The 18922-nt window shown below is 36.1% G+C and overlaps 1 pseudogene; it reads right to left on the reverse strand.

Annotated features, from left to right (window-relative positions):
* Positions 1 to 761: 761 nt before the first annotated feature.
* LOC110309698 lies at positions 762 to 1540 on the reverse strand (annotated as a pseudogene).
* Positions 1541 to 18922: the final 17382 nt, after the last annotated feature.

Raw genomic sequence — 18922 nt, forward strand, 5'->3', positions numbered from 1 at the left:
CATTATCGTGATTAATTTTCACAATTCACAAGCTAATATACCCTATTTAAACAGAACTAGACTTTTTTTAAAATTGTGATGATTATATCTGTCTCAATAGGGAAGTAACAAAATCTTTATGATTTTACATCGAGAACAGTATCATTTCTATTTTTTAATCATAGAATTGAAATATGATAAATGAATCTAATCACTTTAGATAATTAATATTTATGAAGATTATCTTTATGAATGCCCCTGTTAAGTGGCATGGATATCAACAAAACTTGGTGGATAAAACCAAGTATTCCAACAGTTATTTGCCTGCTTGAGCAGCAGAGTTGGGGAGCTAGGAAGGAATTAGACATAGATCACAGTGTATCCAAGATTTTTTTCTTATCTGGCAACTTTCTCTTTAAAAGGAAACTTTTCACTCTCTAATGCCTTCTGAGGACAGTAGTTTCGAACAAAATAAGAGGGAAATCAGGTATCAGTCAGGAACAGAGAATAATGTACTTGCAACTGTGTTTACTTAATTGGTGTTAACTGGTTAAAAGAGATTTTGATTATTTTTCAAATTGCTAAATGGCAATTTTACTTTTTATGAATAAAGGTTGATGAAAAGCCATCACTAGTTCTAGTAAAACTGAAGATTTCAATCTAAAAGCATAGTGACTATTCTTATTATATGCCACTTTCTAAAGTACAGCTTTAAAATATCCGACATGCTTTTTAAATTGGATCCAAGACCAGGAATACAGGTTACATGCACCAAGGCTAGATTATAAATTATCATACTCATCATCACCATCATCATCTTCCTCACATTTTCTTTTCAGTGCATTTGTTGACTCCGTGACTATACTTTGTGATATAATATTAGTAGTAATGTTTTTGAACCCAGTTAATGATGGATGAATAGGAACATTTTGAACAGCTGATGCTGCAGAATGGAAGCTTTTACAGCAGGGGACTGAGAAATAGGCATGTGTACTGTAAACTTTTGCCCCTTGAGGCACATTAGAGTGCCTTACATTAATTGAAACAGACATGGTTTGTGGGGTGTGTGTGCCTAGTGTGGGAGGGAGTACTTGGTCTACTAGAAACGGAACCAACACTTAACCATGGAACCATTATTCTTTCTGCCGGAGTAGGTGCCTTATTTTTGTAAAGACTTAAGCCTATAGTTTGGAGCAGTTAAGCAATATCTATCAAGTGGCAATCTAGGACCTGAATATGGATTGAGCAAATCCAAAGGGCTTTGATTTCTTTTGTCTTTCAGTATATAATAAAAAAAAATCTCTTGGGGGAGGAGAACGTAAAGACTGGTCAGCACTGCACTGGATTGCCAAACATACATTATCTGCATCAACAGTAGCTTTCTTTGCATGGCTTGAATAAATTTTAGCATCATCTACAATTGTGATCACATATCAGAAGGCAAACTCCAGCATCTGATTTATAACTCTTGGCTCATAGTCTGTAATCCTATATCCTTCCGGATTTGTGCCATCATCTGTGCATCTTTTGGCATGCTCTTGGCAAATGCCATCTTGCCAGACTCTATAATATCTGATGAGGTGATCAAGTATCTTGAACTAAAACTCCCACATTAATGTACTTCAGTCCTGATCTTTATGCAAGTTCTTTTTCTAGTGTGTATTTTCCAACCCGTGGTGTACCAGTTACCAGGATGTTTGGAAGCTACATAATCCCCCTTCACACTCAGACAGTTGAGATTTTGATATTTTTAAATCACACTAGACACTTATTTTACAAGTGGAATCACCTTAACAACACGTGAAGCATCACTAGAGAAGGATTGAAACAATGGACCATAGGAATTGTGAGTGTTTCCAGTAGTCATGGTTAAATATATACTTCTTGAAAACTGCAATAAAAATAAATGTTTGTTACCCAGTGATGGTTTAACATTCTTAAAGAAGCATACTGAAGATAATATTTCTCACTCAGAATTATATATAAAGGCTCTTACACTGACAATAATAAACATTTCTTCCCTTAATTCTGTACATTTTTAAATTATCCTAGCTATAGATTTATTTGTAATTTGTGTACGAAATTATGACTTTCATATGACATGTTCACGCATGCATATCATTTTAATTTCCTCCTATTTATTCCACTCACCCTTTCTTGCCACTCCCTTACTCCACCTCCTCTCCTGCTGTATGTCTCCTTTTTCCCCTCATAATAAACATTAACCAAGGTAAAACCTCTAAGCTTCATTTATAAGACCCTTGAGCCAGAGTGCTCAGATATGTGACCTAGATAGTGTAACTGGGCCTTCTGATGAAAGCTTATAATCCCAGCTATTCTCAAGTCTGAAGCAGGAGGATCAAAAGTTCAAGGCCTACCTGATTATCAAAGTGAGACCAAACTAGCCTAGATGATTTAGTGAAAGTCTGTGTTCAAAATAGTTTTTTAAAAAAAATCAAAAAGGCAAAGGCATAGCTTAGTTCTACAGTGTTTCTCTGCTTTTGCGTCTCTACATTTGATCCACAGGGCCATACACATATGCTTTGGAGACAGCTGACCCCTAGAAGGCCATGCTAAGTGTCTTGATTCTTGATTCTAGGACTGGTAAACATGGCTGCTCATACACATGACGCCTTTGAATGCATACCTGTCTTCCCTTTACCACAGTGACGAATTCTAAGGAACACAATGAGATGAAGAGGAAATTGGCTTTCTTTATTATTATTATTATTATTATTATTATTATTATTATTATTGTTTTTTTTTCAAGACAGGTTTTCTCTGTGTAGCCCTGGCTGTCCCTGAATTCACTCTGTAGACTAGGCTGACTTCAAACTCATAAATCTACCTGCCTCTGCCACCTACGTGCTGGAATTAAAAGCATGCACCACCACTGCCTGGACTTTCTTTACACGAACAAAAATAATGACTACCTCCCAATGACACCAGGAGAGAATAGATGTCCAGTTGTGCATAATATAATTTTATTTTACAGCTTTGATCCTCATATAGCCTTTGAGGTACTTGGGCAGTTGAATAAAATTGCACAATGATGATAAAATACATGACCAGAAACATACAGACTGCCTTTTTTAAACAGTAATAACTGCATTTTTATGTCTTTGTTATTTGTATTCCCCCTAATTTTCATTTGAATTTCTAGCTCATCCCTACTACCTTGGGATTTGAATCTAGTGATGATCTTGGAATGTAGAAGAGACTAAATTAATTTCTTGGACAATGACTGCATAGTCATGGCTGAGATTTTTCCTTAAACATACTTTATTTTAGATTCTTAAACAGTTCAGCCTTCCTTCTAGCCCACTGACCAAAGATAAGGGGGAAAGAAGGTTAACAGTAAAAAGGGATGTGGACCAGTTATTAGTAGTTCTTTGAAGGGCAATTCCACTCTTCATTTTCAGAAAACCAGCAGTCCAGGTCAATAGCAAACACCAAACAGGAATAAGTAGTTGTTTCAAATCCAGCAGAAAAAAAACACGCTCCACAGAGTGGGCAAGAATAACTGGAGGTAGCCTGTTGAAGACTAGACTCAGGTGGTCTCTCAACCTGCAGGAGAATCAGGGTCCCAGTATGCAGCTGGGCAAGGAGTTGGCAAAAAACGACAAACAGATATGAATACAAGGGAGTGTTGATCTGAATGTAATTTCTCAAAGCAAGCATTAGACTTATAATACAGAAGAAAAACAAGAAAACTAGGCAATATATCAGCCAAGGTACATTGAGATGCATAATGGTTCTTTACTCAAAACAGAGAAAATACATACATAAAAGCTGACAGGATCTGGGCAGTGTTTACAACTGAGATCAGATCAGCCCTATCTATAAATTAGCTATTCACGGGAGTCAGGTGAAGGGACTAATACACCCAGGTGCAATACTGGTCTATTGTTAAACCCACCACTAGGGGTCCCTTAGTAAATACCTAAGTATGCTATTCCTCTGGGCCAAGTGAAAAACATGCACCAGGGGAGTTATGTTCTACTAACCCTTTCATGAGTAATACAATACTCCAGTTCTTCCTAAAACCACAGCCCACCTTTTTTCTACTATTATGTAATGTAGGCTGCCATTCATGTCTGTAATGAGAATTCTACACTTACTATTTTGAACTAGCCCTGACATTACTAGCTCTTATCTGGCAAACTACAGGATGCCTGATTACTAACTATCAACACTGAAAGCATTTCATCTGAATGAGTAATATTCTTATGAAATTCCAAGCCCAAGGTCGGCTCAAGGACTGTCTAGGACATTGGTGAAGGTCAGGAAGCCAAGTTCAACCTAATTTAGGTATTTCTCAAAACATTCCTTGGAGGCACCTATAATAAAACAATACGGAAAGAAAGCACAATGAACCATTCACCAACTATAAGTAAGGATGAATCTGAAATACATCTGTTATGGGGCTCCAGAAACTTTCCAGGAGACAAGTTTCCATGGCCTCAGGACTGCAGCCAAGCTTTTAGGTCTGCTACGCAGACTTTACTGGAGTGGGTGTGGCAGTAGCCAAAATCAGCTAGAATATCACGAGAAACGTCTGGGTGCTTTGATCTCTATGAAATGAAGCCCAGAAAAGATAAGTGAAGAACACCAAAGATGCTAGCTCACCAGAGCCCAGCAGGGCCCAGTGGAGCCTTGTGCTGTATCACAATACAAAGGCATTCTTTCACTGTTTGTACTGTTCCACTTATGCTTTTTCCAAACATCATGTGTTCTCTCAAGCATCCACTACATCAAAACATCACATGTCCTCTCATGTGTCTGCTTCAGTAACATATCCTCTGACAGAATAGTTTCCAGAAAAATACATGACAATCTCAGTTTCTGAAGAAACTTGAAACTCATTTCAGAGTGACTAAGAAACATATTGCTGGATCTTATTCTCCTTGAGAATTTGATAATCTCTTCTAGCATATTTTTTGGTTGTCGTTGTTGAAAAGTTCAATACCTCCAACAAAATGCCAGTCACTATAATAAAACTAAGGGGGATGTAGCATGGCTTAGCACTAGTTCATATAATAACCTCTATTATTTCAATGGTATCATTCTCTAGTGTCTTTAACATCACCACTCTTTCCAATATCTCTCACACACACATACACACACACACACATACACACACATACACACACACACATACACACACACCTAGCAATCTTAAAAATGGCTCCTTTGTCTAGTTCTTCCTGACCTCTTTCCTAGCAAAGGCATTCCCAACTTTACTGAGACGGATTATAACCCTCTATCCCATGACACCTTCCTTTATTTTAGGGAGTCACCATGCCCTCCATTCTCATAAAGAGCAAATGCATTCCTCCTGCTATGTAAGGTGGGTCAGGAAACACTCACTGGCACATTCTACTCTAAGGCATGGTTTTCACTGACCTTCAGAGCACACAATACCTATGCTCTAGCACACCGCTGTTGAATAAAATCCGGATACTTACTCCCACTTTCTCTAGCTATCTTTGACCCGTTCTTACAGATACATTCTCCTATTACTTCATTTACACGTTACTAGAGATCAGTAAACGAAACTCCTTGGAATACCAAGAATAATTTTTGTCTTAAGTAATTATAAGGTGGTCTGATAAAGATTGTAGATAAAAAAAAAACCAATAAAATCCCAAATCAAATGAATCAATATCAGTAAAAACAAAGAAAAAAAGAAAAAAGACAGAAAAAATGAAAGAAAAACAGAGCAAAGAAATACACATGAGTTCTGGAAAATCTTTTCTGAACTAAATCTCAAACTTAGTAAAGGCCCCATATGGTAACATTTTACCAAATTTACAGTTTGCTATTTTATTCCTTACAATTTCCTATGACAGGGAACCGTTTAATTTAGTTACATGTGAAAATAAAGAACCACCATGAAAAGAACATCATTGTGTAATAACTTTCTATTTTATGAATGTCCACTTCTTAAATTACATTTCTAAAACATTTTATTTAAAAGTACAGTTACAGAAAATGTTGCATAGAACAGTATACCCTGTAATCCTACAGGTTATTAGACAAACACAATGAGATTTTCAAGTTCATGGTCAACTTCATCTACATAGTACTGTCTAGACAAACCAACTACAGAAAGCAAGTATCTATCTCAAAAAGGACAACAGGAAAAAATAAAGCTATGGATAATTTATACTTACTTAAGAATTATGAATTTGAAGAAGATAATTTTGGTTTAGAACACCTCAAATTTACTCTAAATCTCTTGAATATTTAATAGTAGCAAAATGATATTAAAATAATTTATTGTTTACTTAAAATTTTATTTACTTTTTATTTTAAATTAATTTTGTTATATTTCTGAGAACTTTGTATATAAGTATTGTATTTACATTCTTTACACTGCTTCTGATTTCTCCTATGACTTCTCAAATCCCCCCAAATTAATATCCTTATATTATAGATGAAATTTTAAAGTCCATTTTAGATTTAATGTAAGAACGAACTTTCAAAATATTTACTGAATGAAAGCACATAATTTCTAAAAAGTAATTTAAACTTTAACATTTTAGAATTTCTGATTCTCCAGAACTAATTTATCTGGACATATTAATTGTACCATATTTGTAGAAGAGAAATCTGAACAGAAGCAGGTTAATAGAACATTTGTTCTTCCTAATCTATGATGTACTTTCTTATGTTAAAATACTTTATCACCATTTAATTAGAGTTGAGCAAGTCCCACAGTATGCTTTATAATGCACTGTATCTTCATTTTACAAAAAAACTAACAAAAAAACAAATAAACAAAAAAAACTAATTTTTGTCAATAAAGTACTAATTCCCATTGGTATCATTTTTGTTTTAATATAAGCAAAACATTAAATTAAGAAATGAACAAAGGATATATTAACAATTGCAAAACTGTTTTAAAGGAAATATGAACTAATAAACTAGCTTAGTATTTCTCAGTTTCCACATTTCCCTGGGGAAAATGCTCAGTTATTCACAGTAACACAGGAAATTTTCAAATGATGTTTATTTGCAGATGATGTGCTATCAAACATAACAGATCCTTCAAATTCCATCAGAAAATTTAGAAATGACCAACATCTATCAAAGTGACAAAATACAATATCAGTCTCCAAAAAGTACAAGCCTTCCAACATTTAATACCTTCAAAAATATAATCTCTAGAGCACAGGGTCCACAATGGAGGAGTTAGAGATAGGACTGATGGATCTGAACGGATTTGCAATCCCTTAGGAAGAACAACAATATCAACTAAACAGAACCCCCAGAGCTCGCAGGGACTAAATCACCAACCAAAGACTACATATGGGGCAACAAATGGCTCCAGCCAGATAAGTAGGAGAGGAAGGTCTTGTTGGATATCAATGGGAGGGAAGGCCTTTGGTCCTATTAAGGCTTGATGTCCCGTTAGGGAAATGCCAAGGCAGTAAGGCTGGAGTGCATGGGTGGGTGGGGGGAACACCCTCATAGAGGCAGGGGGAAGGGGTGTGGGATAGGTGGGTTCTGGAGGGGAAACCAGGAGAGGGGGATAACATTTAAAATGCAAATAAATAAAATATCCAGAAAAAAAAAAAAGAAAAAAAGAAATAAAGAAAACCTACCAATGAGGTAGAAGACCTCTACAATTAAAATTTCAAATCTCTGAAAAAGGAGACTGTTAAAACAGGGTATAGAATAACCTCTTATGTTCATGGATTAGCAGAATTAATATTGTAAAAATGACCAGCATTCTACCAACAATTCCATCAAAATATGTTCATAACAATTCTTACAGAAATAAAAATAATCCTAAAATTTATTTGGAAGTACAAAGGACACAAGATAGCCAAAGAAATCCTGAAAAAATAAAAGTGAAGGAACAGTAATAAAGGGTTTGGCATGGCAGACATGATTACAGATGGCATTGGCCGAAAAGGAGCATTTAGTTCAATGGAGCTAATATGTCCACATAGTTACAGATTGGTATTTGTGCAAAAATAACACATAAAACAAGGAGACAAGACAGTATCTTCATAAAGTGGTACTGAGAAAGCTGAATGCCTGCATTTAGAATAATGAAAATAGATCTATTTCTGTCACATAATAAATATTGACTTCAAGTTAACTAAAGTCCTCAGTATGAAACTTGAACTCCTAAGACTTATAGAAAAAATAAATGGTCTGCAACTAGGTATTGGTGTAAGAATTTACTTCTTGAATAGGACTATTCATTCAAAAGATATGGATGACAACTGGCTGATGAAATCTCATAAAACTAAAACCCCCTCTCTAGCAAAATAAACAGCAAACTGAGTGGAGAATTCACTGAGTGGGAAAAAATGGTTTCCAGACATTTGTCTAATAGAGAATTAATATCTAAGATATACATAGAGTCAAAACAGAAATAGAAAGAAAAAAACTGGTGATAAAGAAAACAGTTCAACTAAAAGAATAACGTATGGATTTGAATATAGAGTCACCCCCCAAAAAAATTATTTGTTAAAGTATAGTTCAAAATGATGTTGGTTATACTTTCACATGAGGGGAATTTAAATTTAAAGAGACTGACAACAAATTCTAGTGACTATGCAAACAAGGCAGCCTCTCAGTCACTATTGATTCTATTTTACACTAGTGCAGTCACTAAGGACAGCAGCCTGAGCACTCACATAGTGCTAAAAATATATTACTAAATATGCCGGATATAATTTAACCCCAAAGAACTGAATATTCTAATACAGAGCTACTTGCTTATTCATGTTTATTACTGCTCTATTTCCAATAGCTAGGGAATTGTAACAACCTAAGTATCCATAAACTGATACATGGATTTAAAAAAAAAAAGATGTTCATAAACACAATTCAAGTTGTTCAGTTATAAAATAAATTAAGTTCTAAAACTCTACGTAAAGCAATGGAACTAGGAAATGAACCTAATGAGCTAATCTAGACCCCGTTAAGAAAAACTGCAAAGTCTGACCCATTTGTGAATCCTTGCTCTAAATGTTTAGATCTGAGCAAATCATATGAATTTATATCAGAAGTTCAGGAAGCACAATGGGGACAACTTGGAGGGAGAATAATAATGATGCTCTGCAGAGAGAGAGCAATGAAGGAAGAAAAAGGAAATGGGAGAAAGACGAATTGGACTGTGTAGGGACGGGTTGTAATGAGAAGTAGAACTAAGGGTGTTTGAAAAGGCTATAGGAAAACTGATTCTAAAGCTCAGTTAATATGGAATACACATATAGATGATGCGCATCATAAAGGTAATTTACATGCAAATATATAATTTAAAGTAAATCAATTGCTTCGGTTTCATCTGTCACATTTTTTTATTTTAATCTTTTAGAAGACTATTTTTTTTTTCTAATGAGGGACAGGAAAGGAGTGGATCAGAAGGGGAGGAGAGGTAAAGACACACTTGTAGGAGTAAAATGAGGGACAATTCTAATCATGATATACTTTATGAAAAATAATCTATTTTAATGAAAGGGAAAATAAAGTAACAATAGTGATATGAAAACTACACTCTCTCTCTCTCGTGTGTGTGTGTGTGTGTGTGTGTGTGTGTGTGTGTGTGTGTGTGTGTGTGTAATATTTAAATTGAGTTATGCCAAATAGAATGGTCAGGTCCTCCACAAGAACCATAGACTATCTAAAAAATTGCAGTAGTATCTGTGTGAAACTTTCCTTCACATTGTTGTTGACCAAAGGAGTCTGATGGACTCGTTAAACCATATAGGCTACTGCTCATTGCCCTTAGATCCCTCTCTAAATGTAAAGATATAACCACATCGCTGAAGACACCACACCTTTAAAACTTAGTACTTAAAGCAATGAAGCTGGAAATTACCTGGCACATTCTGTCTGAGGACTAGCGCTCATAGATTCAGGTTGTGCTATACAAGTTGATGGTGGAGGAAAGTAAACAGCAATTTCACCCTGCTATCTGTATTTAACAAAGTAACAGGATAAGAGTTTATGAATTTAAGAAGTAGTGATGTTGACATAGGAGGTCTTGTAGGTGGAAAGGATGGGTGGAAATGATATAGACACAGTACCCATATATGTAATTCTCAAAAAACAACGACAAACTAAACATTTAGTAGAGGAAAACCCAAATTTGGAGTTAGTCAATTCACTCTTAGAAAGCAATGCTGTGGCATCTCAGCATTTTTTTAAAATCTTAGTGTCATAATTTAGTTTTGTTATAAGCTAATGCAGTGTTTGTGAACATTAAAGTGTGATTTAGTCATGGCCACAGAACTTCAGCATCTGTGCTACACAGATGCGTAATGTTTCTGAGTGAATCATACGATTATGATATGTAATCATATCTTGGTCTCTTTACAGGTCCTACTTGAATTAGTTATGGACTGTGTTATTTGTGATTCTTGGATAAATGGGGCAAATGTGTTAAAATGAAAGTTTTAAAAAGCACTTATACAATAGTAATAAATCTTGTCTGATACTGAGGACATTTTTTTCTGTAATATTTCCTTCTTTAGTGAATTCTTTACCAACCTCTGAGATGAATGAGTTCTAACTGTAAGCCACCTCCAATGGGTAGATAAGCCTACTGCATAGACCATGCAGATTTGAGTGTATAACTGACATCATAACCAGGAAAATATTACAAATGTCACAGACTAGAGTTTGAGTACAGAATCATTAGAAATAAAAAGGCAGCATCTAAGCAGTCATATTGCTGAGGTCTCCTGGGTGTAGCTTCCTTTTCATCTCTAGGAGACACAGTCTTCCAGCAGCTTTACTAGTCCTTTAAACGCTCTTAACTCTTGCTGTGTTGGGAATCTGTCAATTATGCACCCATGACCCTTTGTTCTATGCATTTTGATCAGTTGTGGCTTTCTTAAATGGACTTTTATTGCTGTAAAAAAAAAAAAAACCAAACCAAACCAAACAAACAAACAAAAAGACAAGAAAAACTAAAAATCTAACAAAACAAACAAACAAACAAACAAACAAAAACAAACACAAGAAGCTTCTTTGATGAGGAGTGAGAACTGCACACATCTGTGGAGATAAACATCCAAAATCAGTATATAAAAAGCAATTTGGAATTATACTGGGTTAGTAAAGTAGAATTAAAAGTGAAGAATATCTGGGTCCTTTCAGCAAAATCTTGTTAGTGTTGTGAGACTATGCCGGGGCCTAGCAAACATGGAAGTGGATGCTCACAGTCAGCTATTGGATGGATCACAGGGCCCCCAATGGAGGAGCTAGAGAAAGTACCCAAGGAGCTAAAGGGATCTGCAACCCCATAGGTGGAACAAAATTATGAACTAACCAGTACCCTGGAGCTCTTGACTCTAGCTGCATATGTATCAAAAGATGGCCTAGACGGCCATCAATGACAAGAGAGGCCCATTGGACTTGCAAACTTTATATGCCCCAGTACAGGGGAATGCCAGGGCCAAAAAGTGGAAGTGGGTGGGTAAGGGAGTGGGAGGGGAGGGTAATGGGGGACTTTTGGGATAGCTTTGGAAATGTAAATGAGGAAAATACCTAATAAAAATATATATAAAAAAGTGAAGAATATCAAGGTCCTTTAACTGTAGGAAAAGAGCTACCAAAAATTAAAACTGTTAAGAAAGGGGGAGTTGGTATTCCCTGAGTTCATTAGCCATGAAAATACACACACACACACAGATAGATATAGGCATATATATAGATGATATAGATAAAGATATAGATACATGATATACATCTAGACATAGATACAGATCACTAAAAAGAAACAGCAGGTGTCATTTGGAAGACACTCCAGGTATTCAGTTGGCCAGGCTGTGATCCCCACACTGGTCTAAGAGCTGTAATGGCCATTTCTTACCCTTAAGATGCAGGCACTCAAGCTGTGCTCTACAGAAAAAAAAAAGTCAAGTTTAGACCACAGAATCCCACTAATCCCAGAGCTTTCCCCAAGTTCAGGCCACAAAAATCTCACCAACCCTAGGTCACCCTGGAAATATTGCCCCCCCTCAGAAAAAAATAAATAAAAGAAAAAAAAGAAAACTATATAGGCCTTATCCTTTCCAACTTTTAACTAGAACGGATTTAGATAAAATAATTACATATACAAAATTATTGTATATATGTAATTGAGCTAAGTAACACCATGTCTTTTGAAGGTGGAGTGGATGAAATAAAGGCCCAAAGGAAATTCACATAACAAAATACAGGAAGGGTGGCAGTAAACACATTTAAATAATGTATTAAATTTAAAACATGCTTTCCAAAATATTATAATATAATGACGAAGATTCATAATTTCAAAATCATTTCAGGAAATTTGAACACCCTGGTCACAAAAAGCACTAAATGTTAGAAGGATAGATGTGCCAATTACCTTGATCTCATCATTACACATTAAAAACAAATATTGAATCACAAGAGACCTTTATTCTACAAATCTGCACCATTACTATATGCCTTGTAAAAATACAAATAAAATTTGAAACATGAGAAAATGTTGACTATGTATAAGCGGTGTAACAAAAACGGTGGCATAGAAACCCTATGGCATTGGAGCTAAAGAGAAAGAAACACAGAACAAACTGTGTTCTGGAACAAAACACAGAAGTTAAACATGTCCTTACATGATGAAGAAGATAAATTATCACTTGAATGTGTGTGTGTGTGTGTGTGTGTGTGTGTGAGAGAGAGAGAGAGAGAGAGAGAGAGAATCTGTGAGTGTGTGTGTGTGTGTCTGTGTCTGTGTGTGTGTGTGTGTGTGTGTGAAATGTTGTGAACACATGCATCCTTCCTGCTGGGTCTGGGTTTGTCACTGATAAAACTTGCTTATGTTAATACAGATGAACACTGATACCATAGTCATGACCCAGATTCAACTGAAAATCATAAAAAATAGCCCACCGTGTGTGTGTACGTGTGTGTGTACCTTAGCATTTTCACTCTGGACATGTTTTTAGGCTCCCTGTCCAGGCACAATTCTGTCTGCAGGAGCAGGCCAGGTGAAGAAGAACAGCTTATTTTTGTTTTCGCCTGTGTTGAGAATGCAAATATGTTTTGTGGTTAGCATTTATATTTGATGGCTTTATGGTCTAACAAAGGCCACTAGGCTTCTAGGTATGAGGACAGTGTTCCCTTATAAGTAAGATTGTCTTTCCCTTTGACAGTATGTTTTCTGTACTTACTGAAAAAAGTAGATGCAAAGGAGAATCTGAAAAGTTAGACTCATCTAGTTCTTGAATCAAAACCTGTGTCACTTTAAGGATGTATGGTATTCGTGGTTTGTCCTTTGGACTTTTAAGAGATATATTAATATACATATCAATTGTGTACATAGGCGTTATGTGCATACTAGGATCTGTGACAGTCAGAAAAGGGTATTGGAAACAACTGTGACTAAGTTACAGGCTACTGTGAGCTGACTGATGTCTATTCTGTGAACCAAGTCTGGGCCCTCTAAAATAGCAGCACGCAGTTTTCGTTGCTGAGCCATCTACTGATGATTTTTATTTTATTAATATTTAATTTTGAATAAAATATACTTTATGATACTATTTTTAAATTCTTTTCAAGGACTGTATCAATTCTCAAATTCTTAAACAATGCCATATAGAGTGGTAGTCCCTTCTAACTTTAGTTGTCTAGAATCAGTGATGAATTAGATGGACATCTTCAAAACATATTTGGTAATGGATAACAGCTGTTTTGTTGATGTGTCTACACCTATAAGAGAGGGTTTGCCTCTAGGAGCCTGGGCTATGGGTCACTGAAATGGCTGCCTGCGCATGGGTGATGCTGTGAACATGCCGACTACTAATTGACCAGGAGTTCCCAGCACCACTGTCCAGCTTCATAAAAGCAGTGAACAATTACTAGCAAAGGAGCCTCTCACCAGCCAACCTGCAAAGAAAAGACTCTCACACAGCTAGCAACTAATAACTGATCTAAAGTGTTCCTGCAGGCTGTGAATCCCCACCCTGGTTGGATGGTGTGTGCGTGCGCATGTGCGTGTGCGTGTGCGTGTGAGATGCAGGTACTTTTGAGTTGCTCCTGTCCCTGGATGTAACTAGTCAGCCACACACCTGTTATTTACCAGCAACCTGGGTTACTGTAGTCAAAAGGGGCAAGATTTATGTTGACTTGTATTTTCTAGTGACATTTTTGACAAAAAGCTAAATTATGTGTGTGTGAATGTTTGGCTGGCCCCACAGCCTCTGTGTCAGTTCATGAAAGGCATAGTAGAAATGGAAGTTATGGAGGTATAGGAGTCCCAAGTGAACCCTCCCAGGATGAAAGAGATTCTTCCAAGGGAGGAATAGATATTTTGGTGTGGGACCCATCCAAGTTGCTGCTTGTCAGTAGGGCAATGTGTGGTGGCAATAAGAGCCCTCATGTTGAATCAGGATTAATTGCTGCACTATCAATGTAGAAAATAGTTGGGTTTGGTGGATTCTGAAACTGGTTTTATGTTAATTCAGGTCAACCCACAAAAATCAATGTGTCATTGTGATCCCTCCTCTTCCTGTCATCTGTTACCCATGCAGATGATTAGAAAGCAACAACAAAAGAAAGAAAGCTACTCACAGAATTCTCCATCGGAATCCAAGAACCCTCAACATTATTGAATCTATGGATTGCCATCACAGCAGGGATCCACTGTGTCTCTGGGAATTTTCAATGTGTAAAAATCAGATCCTTTCCTAAGTGTCTGGCGCTGATGTGACAATACTGTTAGTAGATGCCATGCAGACAAAACACAGGCTTGAGGTGGAAGACTTGGCGTATCTTGCCTTCATGTGGTATTATTCATTTTGGTAATTGCTGCGATTTCTTTCAATAGTAAAATGCTTGTAAAAGTTTTCACTTTTATTAAACATATAGCACTAATTGTGAATAAAACCTCTCAAGGAAGGTGTTCCCTTGTTACTGGAAGAATTTTTCTAAAGAAGTATCTGTTTTTTGTGGAAACTACCTGTTCATCCTAATGTCAAGGCAGGATGTTATCCCATGGTCAAAAGTGGGCAATCTGTGTAGCTCCATTCCTCCTGGTTCCCTACTGTTGGTGTGAGGAGGAATGAATTGGACGATACTGTCATGATGTTGATGTTAGCACCAGCTTTATTTTCTCATAACTACCCGTTTCCTCTCTGGAAGCAGAGGGTTCTGGTTATTTGTATCTGTATGTACAGAAAGTGAGATCTGTGGTAAAGGCCAGAGCCTCAGAAAACAGCCTTTTCAGAAAGTGCCTCTGGGATCTTCTCTGCTTCTGTTATGTTTCCCGAAATAACGGCAGGATATTTCATCTCCGGGATGATTTCTGTGCTCTATAACTGTACTGCTTTTAGATAACAGATTCATAGCAGTCTTTCAACACACAGGTGGCTGAGAGCACAGAAAATGTAATTTGACCTATTAACTTGGATTTACTTTTATTTTTAGGTTATCAGAACTTGTTTCAGCCTATACTTCATGGGAGGGCAGAATGAGCCCAAGAAAAATGAAGCTATTTTACAGTTCAGATATACACTCAATAGTGATGATGTTTGCTGGAATCAACTATTTAAAAAATGTTAAAACAGCAAGTGTATATTTGCTGGCAAACAGAAAGCAAACATTTCTGAAAACAATTAAGAGACATTGAATCTCACTGTTCACCTTTACATCCAAAATGTTAAAACTGTTGTTAATGACAACATATCTAATGTACAGTATGTGAACAGAGAATGTTATTATTCATTGATAGTTTTTCTTACATATTACATTAGTGTATTCCAAGCTTCATTTTTTCTATTTTCTGTTTATCTTCTACTCTTTTCCAGACACATAAAGCCACTCGGAATAACCTTATCATATATTTTTATACTAAGATGAATATTATAAATACATACACACATACCTTCCCAATACGTACTGATCTCAAAGGTATGCTCACTCAATCCAGCTCTTTCACTGATTTCTAATCTAATCACAACCTGTCTGGTCTTGAATTTCTTCAAAGACTTTAGATTGCATTATTTTTATTCAAAGGCACGCATGTTTTCTTCAATATAAACATGAAGTCATTCATATTTCTGGATCATACGATGTGATTTCATAAAATGGAAGTCACTCCATGATTCCCTTAAATATTTGCTCATCTATTTAAATAATATTTGTAAAGATGGGTTGCTGTTGTTGTTGTTGTTTGGCTTCCTAGTTCCTTTTTTTAATTTAATTTTATTTTTTTTTACTTATTCACCTTACATCCTGTTCACTTCCCTCCCTCTCACTCACCCCCTCTCATAATCCTTCCCTATGTCCTCTTCCCTTCTCCTCAGAGACATTAGAGGGCTCCCTAGGTATCCCTTCTAACTCAGGCACTTGAAGTTTCTGTAAGGATAGGGACTTCCTCTCTCACTGAGGCCAGACAGGCAGCTCAGCTAGTAGAACACATCCCATGTACAGGCAACAGTTTTTCATGTAGAACCTATTCTAGTTGTTTAGGACACCCTTGAAGGTCAAGCTTCACATCGGCTATATATGAGTGGTCAAGTATCAATCCCTAACACTATTAATGATATTCTGTTATGCTTGCAGATGGGAGCATGTTGTCTTCAGAGAGGCTCCACCGAGTAGCTGACTCAGACAGATAGAGACACCCATAGACAAACAGTGGATGGAGCTTGAAGACTCTCAAGGAAAAATAGGAGGAAGGATTGTGGTCCACAAAGGGGATAGGAATTCCACAGGAAAACCAACAGAATCAACTAACCTGGACCCTTGGGGCTATCAGGGTTGAACCACTAACCAAAGAACAAAGACAGGCTGAACCTAGGCCTCACTGCTCATATGTTAAGGATGTTCATAAGTAAAATAGAATTTTATCATTTTTTGTCCATCTCCTTCCTTTGTCTTCTCTCCCATGTACCCTTGCTTTAAGCCATACTCAGGTCCTCAGACAGTAATAATAATGATAATTATAAGAATAAATGATATAAAAACTGTCAATTTGAGTGTGTTTGTGTATGCAGAAGTATATAATTACAAACAACTGAGTAAATGTTTATTGTTTGTGTACTTAGTATCAAGAATGACCACATTTTATTGAACAACTGATAGGGTCCTCACCTCTGAAAAAGGATTGATCTCCAATCACACATATATACAGGAAGTAGAACTAACAACACAAAATATAACACAGTCTACATGTGTGCTTAATATGCATATTTACTTTCCTTGGTTGTGTTTGTCACAGGCATTTTGGATTCTCAGTATGCAAAAACAGAAGCAATATCATGTTTTCCTTTTATTAATCATTTACTATATTTTATGGATAAAAAGACAAAACAGAATCACTGATATCCAGTCAAAAAAGATGTACAAAAGAAAGTTCATTTTTAATAAATATCAGATTTTAATATTTACAGGTCATGATCTAACTGGTAAATTTCTCAAATATATTACTCAAATATGGCCCTTGCAATGAAATTAAAGATGTATTCTAATTACATATAAAGGCAAATGCTATAAAAGTTTTAAATGGCTAAGTATTTATGACTAACCAGAGACATTTTCTGAACAAATGCTTTACCTTATCAAAAATAATTCAAAATGTATACAATAACAGATCCTCAACTATATATATACATAGATATTAATATATATATACATACACACACATATATATAATTTATGAGGTGTGTATAATATATATTACTTACATGCTTCAGAGAAGATGTTCCATATTTATACATGCTGCTTTCAACAGCTTCTTGAATTTAATGATGTTCCTACTAAGACAAGTAGTGTCTTGAGAAAATTAGAAAACATAAATCATACAAAGTGTGTTAAGTGACTTATATTAGTTGAAATATTTATTTAACACCAAGGTAGAATATCTCTAATTATGTTATAATAATTTTATATTATAAATCATGGTGGAAAGAGGGAAGGAAAAAGAAAGGAGGAAAAGAAAGAGAGGGAGAGAAGTTTAGAGAAAGTGAGAGTTAAGTAATGTTAGTGCCCATGCTAGGCACAAAAGGAAAAACTAAATTGGGGATACTGGACAAGAGACAGTTAACCAAGACAAAACACCACACACACACACACACACACACACACACACACACACACACACACACACACACACCACTCACCACAAATGTACACATGCAAACACACACACATATTACACATCACACATGCACACATGCAACACACACACACACACACACACACACACACAAACACACAGGCAAACACATGAATTAATAAATATGTGAAATAAAATAAAATAATTAAATTTACTTCCAAAAACTTAAAAATGAGTCATGACCTCCCTACCCACCCAACTTTATGTTCTTTCCCTCCTCCCCCAAAAGAATCAGGAAGAGAAAAAAAAGTTTAAATGAGCAATAAAACAAAAAGCCAAAAGAAGACATAAGGTCAATTCACCAAAGAACATGGATTTTGTTTTGTTGTGTGTTGGCAAACTATTCTTGGGTATGGAGCCTATTCTGTTTTGTTTTTCCATTGGAGAAAAAATAGCCTTCCCTTTGCCCATGGGTATAAATTGCAAACAGCTTCCTGTGTAGAGATGGGATCCTTTGCCTACTCCTGCCTCTCAGTTCAGGGACTCCATCTAGCTTGAATCTATGCAAGTCTCCTTCAGGCTGCCACAGTTAGTGAGTTCAGATGTGTATAAGATTGTTTGTTTCTAGACACACTGTTTCCTTGGAATCATCCATCAGCTCTGGTTTTTAAAGTGTATCAGTCTTCTTCCACATTGGCACTGGAGCTTGAAGGGCTGAGTTCTGCAAAGGTTTTTTATACTCTGCATATTACACGTTTCTGTATACCTGTGTTCATTTCTATGTACTACATACAGAAGCTTCTCGGATGAGTGTTGAGCTAAGCACTGATGAATTCTTGACTTTTAGAAACCTTTAACTATGGATTTATTTATTTATTTATTTATTTAAGT

This window comes from Mus caroli, chromosome 14 (genome assembly GCF_900094665.2).
Source record: "Mus caroli chromosome 14, CAROLI_EIJ_v1.1, whole genome shotgun sequence".
NCBI lineage: Eukaryota > Metazoa > Chordata > Mammalia > Rodentia > Muridae > Mus > Mus caroli.